The sequence below is a fragment of the Taudactylus pleione genome, unplaced genomic scaffold (assembly GCF_031769625.1).
Source record: "Taudactylus pleione unplaced genomic scaffold, aTauple2 ptg000282l, whole genome shotgun sequence".
Taxonomy (NCBI): Eukaryota; Metazoa; Chordata; class Amphibia; order Anura; family Myobatrachidae; genus Taudactylus; species Taudactylus pleione.
The window spans coordinates 12,987,586-12,999,650 of record NW_028284684.1 but is presented as its reverse complement, the minus strand read 5'-3'; the positions used below and the strand labels follow the sequence as shown (position 1 = coordinate 12,999,650).

General features: G+C 39.3%; 4 non-coding genes across 4 annotated transcripts; all 4 read right to left on the bottom strand.

The window, feature by feature from the left end:
* Positions 1–1,436: 1,436 nt before the first annotated feature.
* Positions 1,437–1,508, bottom strand: TRNAD-GUC (transfer RNA aspartic acid (anticodon GUC)). The gene has a single exon. It is a non-coding gene; the product is annotated as a tRNA-Asp (tRNA).
* A 3,955-nt stretch (positions 1,509–5,463) lies between these two features.
* On the bottom strand, positions 5,464–5,535 carry TRNAD-GUC (transfer RNA aspartic acid (anticodon GUC)). The gene has a single exon. It is a non-coding gene; the product is annotated as a tRNA-Asp (tRNA).
* A 1,942-nt stretch (positions 5,536–7,477) lies between these two features.
* On the bottom strand, positions 7,478–7,549 carry TRNAD-GUC (transfer RNA aspartic acid (anticodon GUC)). Its single transcript has one exon. It is a non-coding gene; the product is annotated as a tRNA-Asp (tRNA).
* A 3,933-nt stretch (positions 7,550–11,482) lies between these two features.
* TRNAD-GUC (transfer RNA aspartic acid (anticodon GUC)) lies at positions 11,483–11,554 on the bottom strand. Its single transcript has one exon. It is a non-coding gene; the product is annotated as a tRNA-Asp (tRNA).
* Positions 11,555–12,065: the final 511 nt, after the last annotated feature.

Sequence of the window (12,065 nt, the reverse complement as noted above, 5' to 3'; positions counted from 1 at the left end):
CTTCTGCTAAATTATGCCCAAATTATGTGAATGCTATAAAAATTGATAATTTATTCTATTATTCAGCTACTGTTTCCAACTTAATTAAAAAAAATATATATATGTATATATTCACTCTTCTTTTAAGGCACCAATAAATATCTATGCATTTTCTGGATATTCTATACCATACAATTTTAATACATGGGAATCCTGAATATAAAGTCCAATAAATGCTGGATTTGCCATGTTGTACATGTTCTAAGCAATATCTTTTAGATTATAGCTGATATAGGGCCTGATTCAGAGCCGCTTGCTGCTAGTGAGTGCTTGCTCAGAACAAGGGCGGTTTTTTATGTTTTGTATTTGTTTTTTTCTTTCATCAGGCCGCTCGCTAAGCTGTGGGTGACCTCCCACAGCTTTTGCGAGTGGCCTTGAGCCCATCGCAATTATCGTGACCATCAGGCTTGCGAGGAGACCCTGTGGAAGGGTCTGAGCTCTCACAAGCCCGAGTAAACTTCCTGCTCTAATAGAACAGGAAGTCCACTACTGACATCACTAGTGATGTCAGTAGGGCCACCCACAAACACCAGGCGTTCCTAAGGGAATGCCTGCATTTGTGCAGCCACCCCCCCTCCCCGCATACAAAACGCGGTGAGTTATCAATCAACATTGACAGCCGCTCCGTCTTGTAGCTAGACCCATATCGATGGAGCAGCCGTCGCTGGACGGATCTTGTGCATGCACACACCGGAGGCGGCGCATGGGTAGTGGGGGACCGTCGAACCACTTACGAGTGTTGTGCGCTTGCGAGTGTGTCTGAATCATGCCCATAGTCCTTAAGAAAATTTTTGGGTGCTTGCCAAAGACATGTAAATGAAGTGCTTGTTAAAAAATAAAATCCATTCTACTAACCATTGCAAAATGGAATTTGGGTCTTGAGGACCCACCTCATGGAGTTGGGCTTAGACAGCACAAGAAAATTGCTTGAGAAGTTACTTGACCTATACTGTTCTTGAGAATGGGGCCCAACAATGTGGTCTTTCAATGCTAGAAATGTCAAAATAATTCTGAATGTTGTAGTTTGATGTCCTAGAAAATGTGTGCAGTTTTCATTCCAAAAAGTGGCATACACCAATATGCCAACCTCCTTGCCTATATTTTATTTCTACATATAAAAATGTAAGTATGTATAAACCTTCCCAAAATACCAAACCATTCTGATTTATTCCATAGCCACCTAACGCCAACAAATGGTAATAGAAGTATATCATTACAGTTGGTACATTTTGTTTTCTCTATCTGCTATTCCATTTGTATGGATCTATGAGGGTTTCCTTTAAGTACACATCTCAATATATTATAGTTTGGGTTGTTATTTATGCATGCCATAACATTTGTATTATTATTTTTCCACTGTGTCTGAAATGGAATATTGGAGAAATAAAAGTTATAGCCTCCCCGTCGGGGAATTGAACCCCGGTCTCCCGCGTGACAGGCAGGGATACTCACCACTATACTAACAAGGATCGGCTGTGCGTTGTGATTTCTGGTCCAGTCCAGAAAAGTGATGTTCAACTAAGAGTTGTTATAATTTCCTTGGGTAATGAAAATGATTGAAATCATTTATACATCAATTTGTTAGTGTACTCTTTCACCATATATCAGATCCATGTCGATTCTTCTGCATCATGAGCTAGGTCAAATGCTTATAGAAATTGCCCCAGCTATCATTTTCTTACTCTACCCATGTCCGATAATCCCTGGACTGAGATGTTCTAGGATTTTACTGTTGATTTGCCAGTGTTTATAGGTATTTCTATGAATTGATTTATGGTTGACCATTTCTGATGCTTGATTGTATATTTAGTAATTCAAGATCCTTTAAAAAGCTCAAATGAATTTAGCAAAACCCATTACCCCTTATCAACTTTTTTCTAATTAGAATTTGCTTAGAAATCCTTGAATGGCTAAAAGACTATTATGCTAGAGACCAATGGTAGCTCTGCATGAGGAATATTAAACTCCAAATCTCTTCTGCTAAATTATGCCCAAATTATGTGAATGCTATAAAAATTGATAATTTATTCTATTATTCAGCTACTGTTTCCAACTTAATTAAAAAAAATATATATATGTATATATTCACTCTTCTTTTAAGGCACCAATAAATATCTATGCATTTTCTGGATATTCTATACCATACAATTTTAATACATGGGAATCCTGAATATAAAGTCCAATAAATGCTGGATTTGCCATGTTGTACATGTTCTAAGCAATATCTTTTAGATTATAGCTGATATAGGGCCTGATTCAGAGCCGCTTGCTGCTAGTGAGTGCTTGCTCAGAACAAGGGCGGTTTTTTATGTTTTGTATTTGTTTTTTGCTTTCATCAGGCCGCTCGCTAAGCTGTGGGTGACCTCCCACAGCTTTTGCGAGTGGCCTGGAGCCCATCGCGATTATCGTGACCATCAGGCTTGCGAGGAGACCCTGTGGAAGGGTCTGAGCTCTCACAAGCCCGAGTAAACTTCCTGCTCTAATAGAACAGGAAGTCCACTACTGACATCACTAGTGATGTCAGTAGGGCCACCCACAAACACCAGGCGTTCCTAAGGGAATGCCTGCATTTGTGCAGCCACCCCCCCCTCCCCGCATACAAAACGCGGTGAGTTATCAATCAACATTGACAGCCGCTCCGTCTTGTAGCTAGACCCATATCGATGGAGCAGCCATCGCTGGACGGATCTTGCGCATGCACACGCCGGAGGCGGCGCATGGGTAGTGGGTGACCGTCGAACCACTTACGAGTGTTGTGCGCTTGCGAGTGTGTCTGAATCAGGCCCATAGTCCTTAGGAAAATTTTTGGGTGCTTGCCAAAGACATGTAAATGAAGTGCTTGTTAAAAAATAAAATCCATTCTACTAACCATTGCAAAATGGAATTTGGGTCTTGAGGACCTACCTCATGGAGTTGGGCTTAGACAGCACAAGAAAATTGCTTGAGAAGTTACTTGACCTATACTGTTCTTGAGAATGGGGCCCAGCAATGTGGTCTTTCAATGCTAGAAATGTCAAAATAATTCTGAATGTTGTAGTTTGATGTCCTAGAAAATGTGTGCAGTTTTCATTCCAAAAAGTGGCATACACCAATATGCCAACCTCCTTGCCTATATTTTATTTCTACATATAAAAATGTAAGTATGTATAAACCTTCCCAAAATACCAAACCATTCTGATTTATTCCATAGCCACCTAACGCCAACAAATGGTAATAGAAGTATATCATTACAGTTGGTACATTTTGTTTTCTCTATCTGCTATTCCATTTGTATGGATCTATGAGGGTTTCCTTTAAGTACACATCTCAATATATTATAGTTTGGGTTGTTATTTATGCATGCCATAACATTTGTATTATTATTTTTCCACTGTGTCTGAAATGGAATATTGGAGAAATAAAAGTTATAGCCTCCCCGTCGGGGAAATGAAGCCCGGTCTCCCGCGTGACAGGCGGGGATACTCACCACTATACTAACGAGGATCGGCTGTGTGCTGTGATTTCTGGTCCAGTCCAGAAAAGTGATTTTCAACTAAGAGTTGATATAATTTCCTTGGGTAATGAAAATGATTGAAATCATTTATACATCAATTTGTTAGTGTACTCTTTCACCATATATCAGATCCATGTCGATTCTTCTGCATCATGAGCTAGGTCAAATGCTTATAGAAATTGCCCCAGCTATCATTTTCTTACTCTACCCATGTCCGATAATCCCTGGACTGAGATGTTCTAGGATTTTACTGTTGATTTGCCAGTGTTTATAGGTATTTCTATGAATTGATTTATGGTTGACCATTTCTGATGCTTGATTGTATATTTAGTAATTCAAGATCCTTTAAAAAGCTCAAATGAATTTAGCAAAACCCATTACCCCTTATCAACTTTTTTCTAATTAGAATTTGCTTAGAAATCCTTGAATGGCTAAAAGACTATTATGCTAGAGACCAATGGTAGCTCTGCATGAGGAATATTAAACTCCAAATCTCTTCTGCTAAATTATGCCCAAATTATGTGAATGCTATAAAAATTGATAATTTATTCTATTATTCAGCTACTGTTTCCAACTTAATTAAAAAAAATATATATATGTATATATTCACTCTTCTTTTAAGGCACCAATAAATATCTATGCATTTTCTGGATATTCTATACCATACAATTTTAATACATGGGAATCCTGAATATAAAGTCCAATAAATGCTGGATTTGCCATGTTGTACATGTTCTAAGCAATATCTTTTAGATTATAGCTGATATAGGGCCTGATTCAGAGCCGCTTGCTGCTAGTGAGTGCTTGCTCAGAACAAGGGCGGTTTTTTATGTTTTGTATTTGTTTTTTTCTTTCATCAGGCCGCTCGCTAAGCTGTGGGTGACCTCCCACAGCTTTTGCGAGTGGCCTTGAGCCCATCGCAATTATCGTGACCATCAGGCTTGCGAGGAGACCCTGTGGAAGGGTCTGAGCTCTCACAAGCCCGAGTAAACTTCCTGCTCTAATAGAACAGGAAGTCCACTACTGACATCACTAGTGATGTCAGTAGGGCCACCCACAAACACCAGGCGTTCCTAAGGGAATGCCTGCATTTGTGCAGCCACCCCCCCTCCCCGCATACAAAACGCGGTGAGTTATCAATCAACATTGACAGCCGCTCCGTCTTGTAGCTAGACCCATATCGATGGAGCAGCCGTCGCTGGACGGATCTTGCGCATGCACACACCGGAGGCGGCGCATGGGTAGTGGGGGACCGTCGAACCACTTACGAGTGTTGTGCGCTTGCGAGTGTGTCTGAATCATGCCCATAGTCCTTAAGAAAATTTTTGGGTGCTTGCCAAAGACATGTAAATGAAGTGCTTGTTAAAAAATAAAATCCATTCTACTAACCATTGCAAAATGGAATTTGGGTCTTGAGGACCCACCTCATGGAGTTGGGCTTAGACAGCACAAGAAAATTGCTTGAGAAGTTACTTGACCTATACTGTTCTTGAGAATGGGGCCCAACAATGTGGTCTTTCAATGCTAGAAATGTCAAAATAATTCTGAATGTTGTAGTTTGATGTCCTAGAAAATGTGTGCAGTTTTCATTCCAAAAAGTGGCATACACCAATATGCCAACCTCCTTGCCTATATTTTATTTCTACATATAAAAATGTAAGTATGTATAAACCTTCCCAAAATACCAAACCATTCTGATTTATTCCATAGCCACCTAACGCCAACAAATGGTAATAGAAGTATATCATTACAGTTGGTACATTTTGTTTTCTCTATCTGCTATTCCATTTGTATGGATCTATGAGGGTTTCCTTTAAGTACACATCTCAATATATTATAGTTTGGGTTGTTATTTATGCATGCCATAACATTTGTATTATTATTTTTCCACTGTGTCTGAAATGGAATATTGGAGAAATAAAAGTTATAGCCTCCCCGTCGGGGAATTGAACCCCGGTCTCCCGCGTGACAGGCAGGGATACTCACCACTATACTAACAAGGATCGGCTGTGCGTTGTGATTTCTGGTCCAGTCCAGAAAAGTGATGTTCAACTAAGAGTTGTTATAATTTCCTTGGGTAATGAAAATGATTGAAATCATTTATACATCAATTTGTTAGTGTACTCTTTCACCATATATCAGATCCATGTCGATTCTTCTGCATCATGAGCTAGGTCAAATGCTTATAGAAATTGCCCCAGCTATCATTTTCTTACTCTACCCATGTCCGATAATCCCTGGACTGAGATGTTCTAGGATTTTACTGTTGATTTGCCAGTGTTTATAGGTATTTCTATGAATTGATTTATGGTTGACCATTTCTGATGCTTGATTGTATATTTAGTAATTCAAGATCCTTTAAAAAGCTCAAATGAATTTAGCAAAACCCATTACCCCTTATCAACTTTTTTCTAATTAGAATTTGCTTAGAAATCCTTGAATGGCTAAAAGACTATTATGCTAGAGACCAATGGTAGCTCTGCATGAGGAATATTAAACTCCAAATCTCTTCTGCTAAATTATGCCCAAATTATGTGAATGCTATAAAAATTGATAATTTATTCTATTATTCAGCTACTGTTTCCAACTTAATTAAAAAAAATATATATATGTATATATTCACTCTTCTTTTAAGGCACCAATAAATATCTATGCATTTTCTGGATATTCTATACCATACAATTTTAATACATGGGAATCCTGAATATAAAGTCCAATAAATGCTGGATTTGCCATGTTGTACATGTTCTAAGCAATATCTTTTAGATTATAGCTGATATAGGGCCTGATTCAGAGCCGCTTGCTGCTAGTGAGTGCTTGCTCAGAACAAGGGCGGTTTTTTATGTTTTGTATTTGTTTTTTTCTTTCATCAGGCCGCTCGCTAAGCTGTGGGTGACCTCCCACAGCTTTTGCGAGTGGCCTGGAGCCCATCGCGATTATCGTGACCATCAGGCTTGCGAGGAGACCCTGTGGAAGGGTCTGAGCTCTCACAAGCCCGAGTAAACTTCCTGCTCTAATAGAACAGGAAGTCCACTACTGACATCACTAGTGATGTCAGTAGGGCCACCCACAAACACCAGGCGTTCCTAAGGGAATGCCTGCATTTGTGCAGCCACCACCCCCTCCCCGCATACAAAACACGGTGAGTTATCAATCAACATTGACAGCCGCTCCGTCTTGTAGCTAGACCCATATCGATGGAGCAGCCGTCGCTGGACGGATCTTGTGCATGCACACGCCGGAGGCGGCGCATGGGTAGTGGGGGACCGTCAAACCACTTACGAGTGTTGTGCGCTTGCGAGTGTGTCTGAATCATGCCCATAGTCCTTAGGAAAATTTTTGGGTGCTTGCCAAAGACATGTAAATGAAGTGCTTGTTAAAAAATAAAATCCATTCTACTAACCATTGCAAAATGGAATTTGGGTCTTGAGGACCCACCTCATGGAGTTGGGCTTAGACAGCACAAGAAAATTGCTTGAGAAGTTACTTGACCTATACTGTTCTTGAGAATGGGGCCCAACAATGTGGTCTTTCAATGCTAGAAATGTCAAAATAATTCTGAATGTTGTAGTTTGATGTCCTAGAAAATGTGTGCAGTTTTCATTCCAAAAAGTGGCATACACCAATATGCCAACCTCCTTGCCTATATTTTATTTCTACATATAAAAATGTAAGTATGTATAAACCTTCCCAAAATACCAAACCATTCTGATTTATTCCATAGCCACCTAACGCCAACAAATGGTAATAGAAGTATATCATTACAGTTGGTACATTTTGTTTTCTCTATCTGCTATTCCATTTGTATGGATCTATGAGGGTTTCCTTTAAGTACACATCTCAATATATTATAGTTTGGGTTGTTATTTATGCATGCCATAACATTTGTATTATTATTTTTCCACTGTGTCTGAAATGGAATATTGGAGAAATAAAAGTTATAGCCTCCCCGTCGGGGAATTGAACCCCAGTCTCCCGCGTGACAGGCGGGGATACTCACCACTATACTAACGAGGATCAGCTGTGTGCTGTGATTTCTGGTCCAGTCCATCAAAGTGATGTTCAACTAAGAGTTGTTATAATTTCCTTGGGTAATGAAAATGATTGAAATCATTTATACATCAATTTGTTAGTGTACTCTTTCACCATATATCAGATCCATGTCGATTCTTCTGCATCATGAGCTAGGTCAAATGCTTATAGAAATTGCCCCAGCTATCATTTTCTTACACTACCCATGTCCGATAATCCCTGGACTGAGATGTTCTAGGATTTTACTGTTGATTTGCCAGTGTTTATAGGTATTTCTATGAATTGATTTATGGTTGACCATTTCTGATGCTTGATTGTATATTTAGTAATTCAAGATCCTTTAAAAAGCTCAAATGAATTTAGCTATTTATCAACTTTTTTCTAATTAGAATTTGCTTAGAAATCCTTGAATGGCTAAAAGACTATTATGCTAGAGACCAATGGTAGCTCTGCATGAGGAATATTAAACTCCAAATCTCTTCTGCTAAATTATGCCCAAATTATGTGAATGCTATAAAAATTGATAATGTATTCTATTATTCAGCTACTGTTTCCAACTTAATTAAAAAATATATATATATGTATATATTCACTCTTCTTTTAAGGCACCAATAAATATCTATGCATTTTCTGGATATTCTATACCATACAATTTTAATACATGGGAATCCTGAATATAAAGTCCAATAAATGCTGGATTTGCCATGTTGTACATGTTCTAAGCAATATCTTTTAGATTATAGCTGATATAGGGCCTGATTCAGAGCCGCTTGCTGCTAGTGAGTGCTTGCTCAGAACAAGGGCGGTTTTTTATGTTTTGTATTTGTTTTTTTCTTTCATCAGGCCGCTCGCTAAGCTGTGGGTGACCTCCCACAGCTTTTGCGAGTGGCCTGGAGCCCATCGCGATTATCGTGACCATCAGGCTTGCGAGGAGACCCTGTGGAAGGGTCTGAGCTCTCACAAGCCCGAGTAAACTTCCTGCTCTAATAGAACAGGAAGTCCACTACTGACATCACTAGTGATGTCAGTAGGGCCACCCACAAACACCAGGCGTTCCTAAGGGAATGCCTGCATTTGTGCAGCCACCACCCCCTCCCCGCATACAAAACACGGTGAGTTATCAATCAACATTGACAGCCGCTCCGTCTTGTAGCTAGACCCATATCGATGGAGCAGCCGTCGCTGGACGGATCTTGCGCATGCACACGCCGGAGGCGGCGCATGGGTAGTGGGGGACCGTCAAACCACTTACGAGTGTTGTGCGCTTGCGAGTGTGTCTGAATCATGCCCATAGTCCTTAGGAAAATTTTTGGGTGCTTGCCAAAGACATGTAAATGAAGTGCTTGTTAAAAAATAAAATCCATTCTACTAACCATTGCAAAATGGAATTTGGGTCTTGAGGACCCACCTCATGGAGTTGGGCTTAGACAGCACAAGAAAATTGCTTGAGAAGTTACTTGACCTATACTGTTCTTGAGAATGGGGCCCAACAATGTGGTCTTTCAATGCTAGAAATGTCAAAATAATTCTGAATGTTGTAGTTTGATGTCCTAGAAAATGTGTGCAGTTTTCATTCCAAAAAGTGGCATACACCAATATGCCAACCTCCTTGCCTATATTTTATTTCTACATATAAAAATGTAAGTATGTATAAACCTTCCCAAAATACCAAACCATTCTGATTTATTCCATAGCCACCTAACGCCAACAAATGGTAATAGAAGTATATCATTACAGTTGGTACATTTTGTTTTCTCTATCTGCTATTCCATTTGTATGGATCTATGAGGGTTTCCTTTAAGTACACATCTCAATATATTATAGTTTGGGTTGTTATTTATGCATGCCATAACATTTGTATTATTATTTTTCCACTGTGTCTGAAATGGAATATTGGAGAAATAAAAGTTATAGCCTCCCCGTCGGGGAATTGAACCCCAGTCTCCCGCGTGACAGGCGGGGATACTCACCACTATACTAACCAGGATCAGCTGTGTGCTGTGATTTCTGGTCCAGTCCATCAAAGTGATGTTCAACTAAGAGTTGTTATAATTTCCTTGGGTAATGAAAATGATTGAAATCATTTATACATCAATTTGTTAGTGTACTCTTTCACCATATATCAGATCCATGTCGATTCTTCTGCATCATGAGCTAGGTCAAATGCTTATAGAAATTGCCCCAGCTATCATTTTCTTACACTACCCATGTCCGATAATCCCTGGACTGAGATGTTCTAGGATTTTACTGTTGATTTGCCAGTGTTTATAGGTATTTCTATGAATTGATTTATGGTTGACCATTTCTGATGCTTGATTGTATATTTAGTAATTCAAGATCCTTTAAAAAGCTCAAATGAATTTAGCTATTTATCAACTTTTTTCTAATTAGAATTTGCTTAGAAATCCTTGAATGGCTAAAAGACTATTATGCTAGAGACCAATGGTAGCTCTGCATGAGGAATATTAAACTCCAAATCTCTTCTGCTAAATTATGCCCAAATTATGTGAATGCTATAAAAATTGATAATTTATTCTATTATTCAGCTACTGTTTCCCACTTAATTAAAAAAAATATATATATGTATATATTCACTCTTCTTTTAAGGCAACAATAAATATCTATGCATTTTCTGGATATTCTATACCACACAATTTTAATACATGGGAATCCTGAATATAAAGTCCAATAAATGCTGGATTTGCCATGTTGTACATGTTCTAAGCAATATCTTTTAGATTATAGCTGATATAGGGCCTGATTCAGAGCCGCTTGCTGCTAGTGAGTGCTTGCTCAGAACAAGGGCGTTTTTTTATGTTTTGTATTTGTTTTTTTCTTTCATCAGGCCGCTCGCTAAGCTGTGGGTGACCTCCCACAGCTTTTGCGAGTGGCCTGGAGCCCATCGCGATTATCGTGACCATCAGGCTTGCGAGGAGACCCTGTGGAAGGGTCTGAGCTCTCACAAGCCCGAGTAAACTTCCTGCTCTAATAGAACAGGAAGTCCACTACTGACATCACTAGTGATGTCAGTAGGGCCACCCACAAACACCAGGCGTTCCTAAGGGAATGCCTGCATTTGTGCAGCCACCCCCCCCCTCCCCGCATACAAAACGCGGTGAGTTATCAATCAACATTGACAGCCGCTCCGTCTTGTAGCTAGACCCATATCGATGGAGCAGCCGTCGCTGGACGGATCTTGCGCATGCACACGCCGGAGGCGGCGCATGGGTAGTGGGGGACCGTCGAACCACTTACGAGTGTTGTGCGCTTGCGAGTGTGTCTGAATCATGCCCATAGTCCTTAGGAAAATTTTGGGGTGCTTGCCAAAGACATGTAAATGAAGTGCTTGTTAAAAAATAAAATCCATTCTACTAACCATTGCAAAATGGAATTTGGGTCTTGAGGACCCACCTCATGGAGTTGGGCTTAGACAGCACAAGAAAATTGCTTGAGAAGTTACTTGACCTATACTGTTCTTGAGAATGGGGCCCAGCAATGTGGTCTTTCAATGCTAGAAATGTCAAAATAATTCTGAATGTTGTAGTTTGATGTCCTAGAAAATGTGTGCAGTTTTCATTCCAAAAAGTGGCATACACCAATATGCCAACCTCCTTGCCTATATTTTATTTCTACATATAAAAATGTAAGTATGTATAAACCTTCCCAAAATACCAAACCATTCTGATTTATTCCATAGCCACCTAACGCCAACAAATGGTAATAGAAGTATATCATTACAGTTGGTACATTTTGTTTTCTCTATCTGCTATTCCATTTGTATGGATCTATGAGGGTTTCCTTTAAGTACACATCTCAATATATTATAGTTTGGGTTGTTATTTATGCATGCCATAACATTTGTATTATTATTTTTCCACTGTGTCTGAAATGGAATATTGGAGAAATAAAAGTTATAGCCTCCCCGTCGGGGAATTGAACCCCGGTCTCCCGCGTGACAGGCGGGGATACTCACCACTATACTAACGAGGATCGGCTGTGTGCTGTGATTTCTGGTCCAGTCCAGAAAAGTGATGTTCAACTAAGAGTTGTTATAATTTCTTTGGGTAATGAAAATGATTGAAATCATTTATACATCAATTTGTTAGTGTACTCTTTCACCATATATCAGATCCATGTCGATTCTTCTGCATCATGAGCTAGGTCAAATGCTTATAGAAATTGCCCCAGCTATCATTTTCTTACTCTACCCATGTCCGATAATCCCTGGACTGAGATGTTCTAGGATTTTACTGTTGATTTGCCAGTGTTTATAGGTATTTCTATGAATTGATTTATGGTTGACCATTTCTGATGCTTGATTGTATATTTAGTAATTCAAGATCCTTTAAAAAGCTCAAATGAATTTAGCAAAACCCATTACCCCTTATCAACTTTTTTCTAATTAGAATTTGCTTAGAAATCCTTGAATGGCTAAAAGACTATTATGCTAGAGACCAATGGTAGCTCTGCATGAGGAATATTAAACTCCAAATCTCTTCTG